Genomic DNA, 12,002 nt, shown 5'->3' with positions numbered 1-12,002 from the left:
CCATCTTGGATTCTTATTGGACACTTGCATGTTTTTAGGTAACTCATAAAACCATTATTATCTCTCGCACAACCCCGAAAACTACCTCATTCTGAGAGCAGCTTTGTGTAGTGTGTCCCCGGCTGGGGGCACCTGCAGAGGAGACAGCTGTGGGGAGGCTGCCTGGACGAGGACACAGCTGGTCTTGGGAAGCAGTTACAGCATCGGGATGTCGCTCTTGAGCCTGCCAAGCCGTGGTAGGTTGTTAGGTCGTTAGGGCTGGGGCCTTGTGGCTAGAGTACAATTTTCTCATCCTAAATTGCTTCATACCTGAAATGCGTCATTTTTGCAATGTCACACACACACAAAGTGAAATCTAACTGAGAGAATGACAAAGGAGAAAATCTCTGACTCTGAAATACCCAGAAGAAAGCTAAAGTGAACATGTTTTCAGGACCTAATCAGCAGCAGAAGTCCAGGAGAAAAAAAAATCTGAGCACCAACAATGATGAAGTTGGAAACCGCACGGCCCTCAGGGGAGAGCGCCTCCTCACTCAGACAGCTAGTGGCAATATGGCCAGCTTTGCTGGGCTCAACAGAGTTTTTTGAAATCAGCTCCCCTGCCTGAAGGAGCGAAACGCAGAGCTCAAGCAGCATCTCTGAGTCTCGGAGTTACTGGAACCTCATGAGCAGGGACAGCAAGGGCTGCCAGAAAGGAGGCATTACCCTGTGCCGTCACCAGCCCTGCTTTGTGGGTCAGTGGTGCCCTTCCCTTGCAGGTCCTGACCCACTCAGGCCTCGAGTCCGTCTGGATACAGTGGGAAACCCAGCAGGACTTCAGTCCTTCTAGAGGGTGGAGCCTGGATGCTCAGTACCCCTTTTTCCAACCACAGAGTACCTTAGAAAATGTGCCTCAAAGGAAAACTCCAGTAAATAGCCAGAGGAGCTCACTTAGTGTGGGGGTTTAGGGCTTCCTGGAGGAGATAGTGTTTAAGCTGAGAGGCCTGAAGGATAAATTTGGGTTAGCCAGCAAAGAGGAGAGCAAACAACTTTCCAGGCAGATGGAACAGCACATCCAGGGCCTTGAATTGGGAAGAAGAATGACCCACTTGAGGATCTGCAAGGAAGCCAGTGTGACTAAGTACAGAGACTGGAGGGGAGATGGATGTATCAACAGAGACCCAAGCAGCGCAGAAACTGGGTCCCGGAAGCACCCTTTTCAGGCACAGGTGCACGTTCTGGACTTTGGATTTGATCTTTAACCGGCTAGGAAGCTGTCAAAGAGCTTTAGGCAGTGGAGACTATCTGATTTGCATTAAAAAAAAATCCCTCTAGTTTCTGGATAGTGAGAGAATTGGAGGAGAGGATATGGGTAGCAGTTAGGAGGCTAGGTGAGAAGTGATGGTGGATTGCTGAGGGTCGTGGTGCTGGAGAGGGAGAAACAGGAACAGGAACAGAATTAAAGTCTACTTAGGAAATAGGACAGATGGGACTTGGTGACTGGTGGGGAGAACGTGCAGGGAGGTATCAGGACAGGCCTCCAGATTTCTGGTGGGGCCATAGTACCTGGTAGCGCCATTTACCGTGATGGAACTCACTGGAAGAAAGCTAAAAATAAGAGTCAAGGCAAGAGACCAATGGCAAACTCTATGTACCAAACAGGAAAGAGGCTAACACCCAACCAAGCAATGGGCAAAGGACTGTGAATGTGCATTTCCTAAAAGAAGAATTGCAAATGGCCAAGAAGCATAGAAACAGATGTTCAACTGATATCCAAAAATGCAGACTAAAATAACTAGGCTCCATTTAACTATCACACTGACAAAGATAAAAAAGCACATTAATGCCTAAAACTGATGAGATCATGAAGAATTGGCATGTCTCTGTGCTGCTGGTGGAAATTAAAAGTGACACAGTCTTTTGTGGGGGGCAGTTACAAATTTCTTAAAAATGTCAAGCTATCAGATCATGATCTCAGGGTCCTGGGATCAAGCCCCATGTTGGGCTCCGCATGGAATCTCTTTGGGATTCTCTCTCTCCCTCTGCCCCTCATGCCCACTCCCATGCTTGCTCTCTCTCTCAAAATAAATAAATAAAATCTTTTTTTAAAAATGTCAAGCAATAAAGGGGGGCCTGGCTGGCTCAATCAGTGGAGCATGTGACTCTTGATCTCAGGGTCATGATTCGAGCCCCATGCTGGGTGTAGAGATTACTTAAAAATAAAATATTTTTTAAAAAATGTTAAGCAGTGGGGCACCTGGGTGGCTCACCTGGTTAAGTGTCTGGCTCTTGACTTCAGCCCAGATCATGATTTCGGGGTCCTGAGATCGGGCCCCACGTGGGGCTCTGCAGTTATCGTGGAGTCTGCTTGGGATTCTTTCCCTCTTCCTCTGCCTCTCCCTTCTCCTCTGACCTTCCACCTGCTCATTGTCTCTCTCTCTCTAAAATAAATAAATAAAATCTTTTAAAAAAATGTTAAGCAATATAGTCTAAGTATACAATCAAGCAACCACAAAAAGATACATGTACAAAAATATTAGAGTATTTTCACTAGTGAAAAAATGAAAACACCTATATGTACATTAATAGGATTAATTGTGCATGTATGTAACCCTTTAAAAAAGATAAAAATCAGTGTGTATAATAGGATCCCATTTTATAAAGTGTCTGAATGTGTATGTATGTGAATGTGCGTGGGGGTATGTATACAACAAGGTTTGGGAGGAAGCCTGTCTAAAATCATATTGCTAGTGGTAGGTGAGTTTTTATTATATTTAATCAGTTTGGGTAAACAGAAAAAAATAATCCTTTAGAAGAAGAGAAAAGAGTATGCAACTGCAGTGTAACAGAGACTTTAATTAAAGTCGGCTGGAAGGGAAGCCAAGCGATGGTGACTCATCCTGACTCCAGCTAGTGGGAGACTTCATGGAAGAGGTGTCAGCCCAAGAATGAAAAATCATTGCTTTCCTGTGTCTGCACAACTTTGTAGCTTGTATTCATGAGAAATGGGGAACTCTCCAGAAAGTCTGAGCCCATTCTGCAGGCCTTTGAGTCTGTTTACTCTCTGGTCATAAAAAATTCATGCCAATTAATTTTCAACAAGATGACAGGAAACAGAAGCCTAGAACTCTAGAAAGATACCCAACACCAGGTTCAATCAGTGCCCAGGACAGTCACTCCACCACTTTCTCCCACTTCCCATGACTCGCTTGGGGTCTTCTGCTCATTTGCAGTCGCAATGGCATTCCTGGATATTATGTTATCAGCCCTTTCTGTTTCCTTGGTTACTATCTTGGATCTTTGAATAAAGAATCACTTTCCCTTCACATTTTCTAAACTTGGTTTTAGAAATTCTGCAGCTTCTTATCCAAGTGCCCTTTTGGGAACTTAAATATGCATTGATACAATCTAGTCACTTTATGGAAAAGCTGGTGACCTAACAAAACAGGATGACCCTGCCTTGACTTGGAAACAGAACTTAATTGGGGGCCTGATGCCACAGAGTTGTAAATTGGGGGTCGGCAGAGGGGCGGAGAGGAAACTGAAAATACAGAGCCCAGGGTCGGAAGTGAGCAAATGGGGGCCCCCAAGTCCCAGTTCCTTCGGTTCTGGGCTATGTGACCTCAGGCAACTTTCTTGACATTCAGTAAGCATTAGATGCTTTTGACATTTCAGCTTTGAAATAGGACAGACTTATGTTCCAAGGTCTGGCTGCAGCATGACGAGAGACCCCTAAACCAGCCTTCCCAAGACAAAGTAGGGGCATCGCTGGGAAGTGCAGAGATGAGCATTCTAAACTTCAAAAGTTATTTATTTTAATGAGTATTAGAAAAAAAAACCATAAAAACAACACTTCAAACCTATGACTTCATAGAGATTTGTATATAGAATGGTCATGACTAAAAATTCCTTTAAGCTGTTAGCAACAATTTTGCTATTAGAGAATCCATCTGAGTTGAAAGATTGCCTTTCAGTGGGCCTTAGAGAGAAGGGGGGTGGGGAAATAAAGTGCAGCAGAAACTTTTTAAGAAAAAATCCATTAAAATAAAGTTAAGCAAAAAATGTGAATCAACTTGGAAAAATTAGTAAATGATAGTAGAGGTGAGACACCACTACGGCAAAAATTGGGCAAGTGGTGCCAATGTGATTTCAGTGGGTCTTGGATGGACCTCGGAACCTCCCTGAGTTGCAGTTTTCTTGTCTGGAAGATCTCCCAGGGTGGCTAAGAGGCTCAGGAGATAATATCCATAGATATTACCAGCTCAACAGTATGGACTCATTGTCACATAGTAGGGATTCAAATATATGTTTCCTTCACTTTTCCTTAGCTTTGTGTTTTTAAGGTAAAAGTGATCTCTGGGATGGGCCAGTCTAGTTTCCTTATTTTGCAGATGAGGTAACTGAACCCAGACTGGGGAAAGACCAGCCCAGGGTCCCTCCTGTCACTGGCTCTTCCCTCCCCTGGGCTCTGCTGTGCACGGTGCCTGCCGGAGACCTGACCAGGGCCCAGGAGTCTTGGGGAAGCCAACAAAGCTGATGTCGGAATAAAAAAGAGTTAATAATGTGAACAACAGTCGAGGTATAATACTGGGGGTTCCGGGGTGGGGGGAGCATGGTGATCTGTGTGTGACTTTTCAGTATAGTATGCCTTTGTGGTCCCTGCTTTGCAAAATGGTGAACTCTGTGCATTAGAAGAGAAAAACTGGAAAAATACCCTAAAATGTTGAGCGTGAGTACGTTGAGGTGGTGACATTTTTGTTTGCTTTATTTCTCCTGGTATTTCAATGGTCTTTTACATTTTTACATTTATGAAAAAGAAAAATAAATGCCAAAATGATGGAAGGGCTGAATTTTCTGTACTGGGGGTTGAATGCCATCGGCGCCCTACATGTCACATAACTGTTAATTATTATACTTCATTTTTGAAATAATGCCCTTCCAGCCCCTGACCATTAGCAATTTCCCCAGTTATGTGGGATCATAAGTAGTTGGGAACTGATACAAGGTATTAAACCTCTGATGCATTTTAGTCCAGTGGTCTCAAGGGATTAATTGCGAATCATCTTCTTGTTTTGCAGATGGAAAAACTGAGACTCAGAGAGGGCTAGTGATCTCCCGGACACTTGGTCAGTAGGTAAGTGATAATGCTGAAAGTGAGCTGGAAACAAGATATGCTGCTAGTTTCCGCAACCAAAATCTCTGCAGGCTCATTGTCCCAATCTCGTGACTTTTCTGATGTGTGCAATTCAAGACAGGAAATAAGATGAGTTGGTTTGAGGCATTTGGATATGATTTGCCCTGTAGTTTCTGTTTGTTTTCACTGTTGAGTTGGAATGTTTAACAAGCGAGTTTGTGAAGGCTTCCTGGGCATTGCCTGCCTGTAGTGGATCTTTCCCGGGGAATGGTAGGGCTTATTAAAACCTGGCCCACACTGTGGCTAGTTTGACATCACTGACCCTTCCAGATACCCAACAGTTTGGTGCATCTGGAACAGAGCCTGGGACAAGGGGGTGAGGGGAGCTGGGTTTTAGTCCCACCATCAGCTGTTTTGTGACCTTGCACAAGCTGCTTAACTCACAGGCTTACTGGTTCTTTCAAACCATTTTTTCCCCAGAATATTTGGTGTCAGTCCTCTGTGCCAGGCACTGAGGATAACAAGATACATACAACACAGGCTTTGCCCTGGAGGCACTCACAGCCCAATTTATGAGCGCCTCCATTTCCTCATTACTGTCTCATCATGAAAATCTCTAACATCTGCTTTGGAGTTTACAGTCTGTAGGGCATTTTGTGATCTTCCCCCAAACTCCGTAAGATGGAAAGAAGCTGTTATTGCCATTTTGCCAAGAAGAAAACCATGGCTCGGGGAGTTGGCAAGGCCATACAGTGAGGAAGGGTTAGAGCTGACCTTGAAACCAAATTTCCCAACTCCAAAGCATTTGTTTCTGGTAACAGCAAACTGTTCTACCTGATGACTTTAGCCTTCGAACCCTACCCCTTAGCAGTGAGTAAAACACTGGGGAGATCAGCACCGGGAGGGAGCCCATGCTGGTGGAAGGATACTCTTGGCTAAGGGGTACTTTCTTGTATCTAGCTAATGATTCCAGAAAGCAAAGCCTTCTCTGACTGAGAATGAAGGCAGCCTTGAGCTCTGGGTAAGTTGATAGCCAGAAAAAAATATGCCCCCCGGCGGAGGCCCAGGCCACCTCCAGGTGGCTGGTACTCAGCATATCAGAGGGAACCCGCCCCGAGCCAGAGGGGCACAGACCCCTTCTCCCACAGTGACCCTACGGAATGCTGTTGCTTTCCACCAAAGCTTGATGATCCTGGTGGCGCCAGCTTTTGCAGAGTTGCCTGGTCTCAGGCAAGACGTGGAGAATGATATGGATTAGAGGTTGTGCTCTTTGTTTGTGGGGATGACAACTTGGGCAAGAAGCTCTTGGGCTCCCTCAAAGTCTGCAATTTCAAAGGGTGCATGGATAACCTCCGGGACCGGGACGGGTTTTCGGCTTTATAGCATGTGTGTGTGTCGTGAATTGTAGCTATGCTTGATGAAGATGTGCTGACGTGTGTGATACACAGGACGTGCAGGGTTTATGGGGAGCGCAGGTGTGCGAGCATGGGGTGTGGAATCTGTAAGGAGTGTGTGTGTGTGCGTGTGTGTGTGCACTTTATCTCTAGGAAGCAATTTATATGAAAAAAAGAAACACGGGTGTAATTTTTCAACAGGACCAAGAAACGGGCTTTTAATAAGTATCATTAAACTCTTATATTACAAGGCGGAGGCCTGCCTTGCTTTCATCCCGGCTTGGATCACACAGCTCTCCCTTGCCCTGTTCTTTAGTGTCAGATAAAAACTCCGCCTATTTGTAGTGGTTTCTCCAAAGCCGTTTCTCCCCCTCCCTCCTCTCCCCCCGCCCCCGCCCTACCCTGCTGCTTGTCTGATCTCTCCGCTCGGACCCCGACACAGCCGGGGCTGGTGTCAGGATTGACAGATGATATCTGCGGGTGTCCCTGGAATCTGAGCGTCCTGCATCTCACGTTGTTCCAGCAGGAGACTTTAGGGTCTTTGTTTAGGAGCTGCTCCAAGCCGAGAGAGAGATCGGGGCTCCTTCCTTTCCCGGAGGGTCACTTACAGTCAGTGACACCCGGCAGTACTGTGTGTGTGCAAACCCTTTCCTTTAGGGATTGGGTTTCCCCTTGTCTGACATGGGAGGAGGAGAAGCTCTGTTGAAAGGTAGGTTTCACTGTGCACTGAAAGCCTTCTGCCAGGTCTCCTAAGGAAGCTGGTTCCCAGAGTGATTATCTTTCCTGAGCTAGGAGTGAAGTGCTCTGTGATAGGGAGCTTGGCAGGCTTAGCAACAGGCTTACCAAACCGTGCTGTAAGAATGGTCATTCGTGTAAACAGGTCTGAGTCGGTGCAATTTGGTTCTTTGTGCCCTGGCTCAGTTCTGGGGCTGGTGTGTTCTGATTTGCATGGCTCCTTTTCAGAAGTAGTATATTCTGTAAGGTGCAGAGTTCTGCCCGCATCGTCCTTGCTCACCCCCACGGTACGCAGCATGGGGGTACCCGGTGTGGGGTTGAGTGTGCAGCGGGGGGATAGCCAGTGTTTGTGATCTGTAGAGAAGCCCCTGGCTGTGGGAGCAGAGTGCCCCAGGCCGGGATACTCATGCCTTCTATAATATAACAGGCCTACATTTGACTCCTAGCTTGGCCTCTTACTACACCAACACACTCAATTTCTCTTGGTCCTGGAGGACCTGCCCTACTTGGAATATTCTGCCTAGTTCTTGCTGGCAACTCCATTGGAGTGGCCAGCCTCTGGTCCCTGTGGCTCCACACCAGACGGGCCCCTGAACATCACAGTGCTGCCACCCATCCTGGGTGGGGGTCCTGCCTTGACCTTTATACCCACCCAGACGGCCCCTCCAGGACTGGGACAATAGCCCACGTTAGCTCTTCCAACACCATTATGCAAGGCACTATGGTAACATCTTAGATATACTTTCTATTTTCTAATTTTTACCTCCATTTTTCCAGTTAAGCTATTTCAAAGAAGTTAACATGCCGGAGAGTACTCAGGTATTCAGTGATAATGCTGGGATTTGAGCCCAGGTGTTTGGACCAAAAAGTTTATGCTCTTGTCATATATAAAGTGTATAACACACGATGACTAGCAAAAACGGTTGTCACCTTTTAGTGATGGTGCTTTTGAAAGTAATTATTAGTAAAGCATTTATCATAGTACATCCTAGTTGTTGGTTGTGGTCTTCTCGCACTAAATGGTGAGGTTCTTGAGGGCAGACACTAGGACGTTAGCCCCTAGCAGGATACAGGGTCTGCAGCAGACAGAGCTTCTAGTCTCCTGTAGACTAGAAATTTGGAAGGACTAACTATATTAATAATGACCAGCTTTCCTGATTGCTGACCTTGTGCTTGACAAAGTGCTAAGTGCTTTGTATAAATTATTTTGCTTCTTAAAATAACCCTATAAGATAGATACTAATATTATAACCATTTTCCACCTCAGAAAACAGAGGCTTGAAACGTTTGGATAACTTTCATAGGTTATCCAGCTGTTGGGTGGCAAAGCTGGAGGTGGGAGCCCAGCTTACTGACCCGAGAACATGGTGCTAAACTGCCATGTTTTGCTTCGCCAGGATGTTCTGGCCTTCCCTAGATGTCCCAGTGGACCGCAAAGCCACAGCCCATGCCCATGACTCCTTCGGTAAATTCCTGAAGCTGTCACTCAAATCCTGGGGACAAAGCTAGTGAAGGCCAGGAGGCCACAGTCAGGTATCGAAGACAGTAGAAAGAGCCACTAATAACTAACGGGAAAGTAGACTGGATTTATAAGACACAAGTGGGGCAAAGTCAACATCAGGCACAACCTTTTGAGGTCCATGAAGAGCAGGGGTGAAGTGTTTCAGTGGCACTTTCCAGGGGAATTTCTTAGGCTTGGCAAGTGTGCCCACAGACTCATTGACGGGTGAGGCTGGGTGAGGGGAAAGGTCTTCGTGCACTGCTCTCAAGGGAGGGCCTTCCCTTCTAGTACCTTCCCACAAGACCTCACAGGCCAATGATTTATTTCATCATGTGGAGCCTCATCTTATGCAAGCCGAAGAAATGGTACTCCTCCTTCATTGCCACAAGATAATTGACCCCTTGTGACTTTGTCCAAAGGGTAACAGGAGCATGTGTTTTTAAGTGAAAGGTTAGCAAGCACTAGGGAGGCAGCTTTGAGCTGGGGAAGAGGGGGGCTTGGAATGGCTCTGGGGGCTGCCAAGGTGGTACTAGGATTCCAACTGTTGACTCTTGACCAGCCTGGGGCTCCCTCCGCATGCCTCCAGGCTACATTTGGTGTCCCTGGGACTCCGGTGAGGTGCGCTGGTGCCCTCATCTAAATGCTAGAACAAAAAAATAAATAAATAAAAATAAATAAATGCTAGAACAAGAACAACTGTTTCGGAAGACACAAGTGAACACTCGGTGGCCAAGAGAAAAGTAAGCAGAATGACATGAAGACATATCAGTGAGAGCCTTCGTGGGCAAGTCTTCGGGTGGGCTCGGGGCTTTGCCCTTCTGGAGGCTGGACCTGTGCATCCCAAGGGCAGTGGTGCTGCTGAGCCTGGGAGCTGGACCCTGAGGCCCTTAACTCTTTTCCTCCATAGCCAAGAGGCCCTTCCTCTTTCCTTGGAAACCATCATCTACAGAGCCCTGGGGGCCTCATGGACTTCTCCCTGGGACTTGCGTTGGAGATAGGTGGACAATTCTCTGTTGGCATCTGGGCCCCCACCCATTGATCCTCTTCTTGTTCCCACGTTGGGCTTCTCTGTTGCCGAGACTGACGTTCGCCTGGGATATACTCCCCTAGCCAGACTGTTGGTTTACAGCCCACATCTGTTCTCCCTGGCCGTCATGCCTGTTCTGATCGGTTGCTGTCTGTGTCATATCAGTTCTTAAATATTTTGAATTTCACTCCTGCTCGCAAGCCTTCCTTTGTGCAGAGCCAAAATGCCCCATACCAGCTGCATCCTGACTCCAGCACACGGGGCCCGCGCCAGCCTCTCAACCACGGCTGCACAGAGCTGAAATGGTTTTCGCCTGCGAGAAGGGCTTGTGGTGCTTCCTCATCCCTCCCAGGGCCTCAGAGTCACCCACATGTCTCCGGTCACACAGCCACGTGGGGCTCGGCAACACGTCTGTCCCTGCTACTGCAGCCAAAGCGCAGGCCCTGACGTTGCTGTGGCGGTTGACCGGGGAGCAGGAGGTGGTGTGTTCGGCCCCGGTCCCTGGCGTGTGCTTCCAGCAGGCAGCGTGCTCTCCTGCCTGCCCCGGGACATGACTCCCAGGTTCACTTAGCCGCGCCTCTAGGAACACGCTCCTTCCTCCAATGAGCACGATGTGCCAGCTTCTCAGGCAGAATTCCTTATGACTCTGTTCTGTCCTTCCTCCTCTTCTTAAAAAAGAGCAAAAGGAATGGCAGAAGTAACGTTATATGAAAGAAAGCTCACGTACTTGGGACTCAGGCAAACCAAGATTTCCGTCCAGGCTCTGCTCCTCATTTGCTGTTTGACTTTGTGGAAATGGCTCAATTCTCTGGCCTCAGTTTCCTTGTCTGGAAGATAAGGATGACAGAACTGACAAGTGACAGCTACTGTGTGCCTGGCAGAGTTTTGAGCATTTACATGACAACCACTCCCCTGCACCCGACGTAGGTAACGTTCATCTCTCCTCATCTTGCAAACGAGGACATTGAGGCACAGAGTGACAGAGTGACTTTCCCAAGGTCACACAGCTAAGTGGCAGAGCCCATACTCAAACGTAGGTAGCTGGCAGCAGAACCCGCACTCCAGACCTCTCCAGCTCTATCTCAGGGCTGTGTAAGCACCGATTCCCAAGTAGTGTGGTTGGAGCTGAGGGCGCTCTTCCTACAAGCCAGTTCTGTTCCATTCTTGTTCTGTGTCTCACGGAAAGAGAAAAAAAAACTCCTTCCATTCACTGAGTACAACCACATGCTGGGTGCTACACTATGTGCTTTTCATTCATTATCTCATTTAAATTTTCCAGTTTCTCTCTCTCTCTCTCTTAGAGAGCATGTGTGCACATTCGAGCAGGTGGGGGAGAGGGGCAGAGGGAGAAGGAGAGAATCTTAAGCAGACTCCACACAGAGCTCACAGCCCAACTTGGGGCTCAATCCCATGACCCTGAGATTATGACCTGAGCTGAAATCAAGTCAGATGCTTAACCGACTGAGCCACCCAGGTGCCCCCCATCCTTTTTAATATTGTTCCAATTGTACAGGTGAGGGGACAACAGAATGGGCATCATTTGAGGTAGTGAGCTCCTCATCAAAGGAATGATCCAAACAGGAACAAGACGGCCTCTTGGTGCGGCTGTACTGGGGATTCTGGCCCTGGATTGTTAGATCATCCCCTACATTCCACAGTGCTCTTCAGTGCTTGGCTTAGGATTTGAACACTATCAAGTCCCGAGGGTTTTGCCAGAGTAGAAAGGGAAGATGGGAAGGAGTCCCCTGAGCTAATTCCACTGTTTCAGTGTTTTCTAGAAAACATACACTGACCCTGAGAGAGAAACAGAGGCCAGTGAAGTGGTTTCTGCCTGTGGCTAGAATCCATATGACTAGCAGCCAAGAAACCCAGATTGTAGTCTAGGTTCTGCAGTTGGTTGAGAAATCATTTAACCTCTCTGTATCTTTTATTCAAAAGAAATAATAATAGTTACTGTGTTTATAAAATAACACATACGTGTAACTTGAAAGCACCATGCCAATGAGAGTTGTTAGCATATACTGTTCTCCCTCCTGATGACACCTTCAATTTACAGCAGCTCCAAAAATTGAATCAGGGACAAATGCTATCTCTGCTAGGGTTAGAGCCTGGGAGGAAGCGTGACTGAAAATGAGCAGAATGGAGCCAGCCCTCATTTTTAGATTAGAGGGACTCCAAGCCTCAAGCAGAAATCTATGTCTACGTAGGCAAGAGAAGAAAGAATGGAGAACT

At 47.2% G+C, this 12,002-nt stretch overlaps 1 protein-coding gene across 3 annotated transcripts in view; it reads left to right on the top strand.

Annotated features, from left to right (window-relative positions):
- Window positions 1–12,002, top strand: part of TENM4 (teneurin transmembrane protein 4) — a 1,359,030-nt gene that overhangs the window by 787,798 nt on the left and 559,230 nt on the right. For all 3 annotated transcript variants that reach the window (XM_032427010.1, XM_032427011.1, XM_032427009.1), the window contains one exon: window positions 5,058–5,113. The gene's annotated coding sequence lies outside the window, so the exon portion shown is untranslated. The remainder of the gene's footprint in view (window positions 1–5,057; window positions 5,114–12,002) is intronic.

This window comes from Phoca vitulina, unplaced genomic scaffold (genome assembly GCF_004348235.1).
Source record: "Phoca vitulina isolate PV1807 unplaced genomic scaffold, GSC_HSeal_1.0 scaffold36, whole genome shotgun sequence".
Classification (NCBI taxonomy): domain Eukaryota; kingdom Metazoa; phylum Chordata; class Mammalia; order Carnivora; family Phocidae; genus Phoca; species Phoca vitulina.
Note: the sequence above shows the minus strand (reverse complement) of the source record. Positions and strands in the feature narration are given on the sequence as shown.